Source organism: Mus pahari, chromosome 3 (assembly GCF_900095145.1).
Source record: "Mus pahari chromosome 3, PAHARI_EIJ_v1.1, whole genome shotgun sequence".
Lineage (NCBI taxonomy): Eukaryota > Metazoa > Chordata > Mammalia > Rodentia > Muridae > Mus > Mus pahari.
In genome coordinates, this window is record NC_034592.1 from 17089397 (window position 1) to 17090960 (window position 1564).

A 1564-nucleotide genomic window follows, 5' to 3' on the forward strand; every position below is an offset into this window, starting at 1 on the left:
GAGGGAGGGAGGGAGAGGGGGAGGGAGGGAGAGAGAGAGAGAGAGAGAGGGGGAAGAGGGAGAGAGAGAGAGAGAGAGAGAGAGAGTCGCTAGTCCAAGTCTTTAATCCCATAGGCAGACAGACATCTCTGTGAGTTTGAACCAACCTGGGACATATATGTATATATGTGAATGTATGTGTGTATATGTGCATGTATGTCAAGGCCAACCAGGGCTACATGGTGAGACCCTGTCCCAAAAGTAATTAAAATGGATAGCTCCTGAGGAGTGACACAGGCTAACCCCCCCCCAAACCAGAAAGGAGTGGGGAGGTGTTTCCGTATTAGAACTCTTATCTAGTGTGCAGGAGACCCTGTGCCACTCCCAAGCACTGGCATGAAAAAGTAGCAGGGCAGTTAGGCTTAGCATGATGGTGCAGAAGTAGCAGAGCAGTTAGGCTTAGCATGATGGTGCAGACACCTATAATCCCAGAAGAGAAAATTATTCCAAAAAGAAGAAAGAAACACGGCTGGAGAGACTGGCTGCGCCTCTAGGAGACTCCAGTTCTGAGCACCCACAAGGCAGCTCACAACTGTCTGTAATCCCATGTTCTAGGAATCCAACACCCCCCCCCACACACACACATATATTCAAGGAAAGCATCAATGTATAATAAATAACAAATAAATAAGAATCATTTAAAAGAGAAGAAGGAGGTTTCCTCCTGGAGTTCAGTTCCAGGTGCACAAGGCAGCAGGAGAGGAGCAGTTCCTACAAATTGTCCACTGACTTCACACAGGCTACAGCATGCACAGGACCACATGTACACACACAAATAAATGAATAAAAATGTAATAATGAAAAGTAAAATATAAAAATCCACACAGGGACTGGAGAGGTGGCTCAGCGGTTAAGAGCGCTGACTGTTCTTCCAAAGGTCATAGGTTCAAATCCCAGCAACCACATGGTGGCTCACAATCATCTATGAGATCTGATGCCCACTTTGGGGGTGTCTGAAGACAGCTACAGTGTACATAAATAGATAGATAGATAGATAGATAGATAGATAGATAGATAGATAGATAGATAGATAAATCTTTAAGGAAAAAAATCCACACAAACTTTAATATAATTTGAAACATAAAAGTTCAGAGAAGGGGGGAGGCGGGGGAAAAAAAAAGTTCAGAGAATGACACTTAAAAATGTATAACCTTGGGGCTGGAGAGATGGCTCAGTGGTTAAGAGCACCAACTGCTCTTCTGGAGGTTCTGAGTTCAAATCCCAGCACCCACATGGTGGCTGACAACCATCTGTAATGAGATCTGACGCCTTATTCTGGTGTGTCTGAAGACAGCTATACTGTACTTACATATAATAATAAATAAATTTTTTAAAAAAATGTATAGGGCTGGTGAGATAGCTCAGCGGGTAAAAGCACCCGACTGTTCTTCCAAAGGTCCTGAGTTCAAATCCCAGCAACCACATGGTGGCTCACAACCACCCATAACAAGATCTGACGCCCCTTCTGGACTGTCTGAAGACAGCTACAGTGTAATTACATAAATAAATAAATAAATAAATAAAT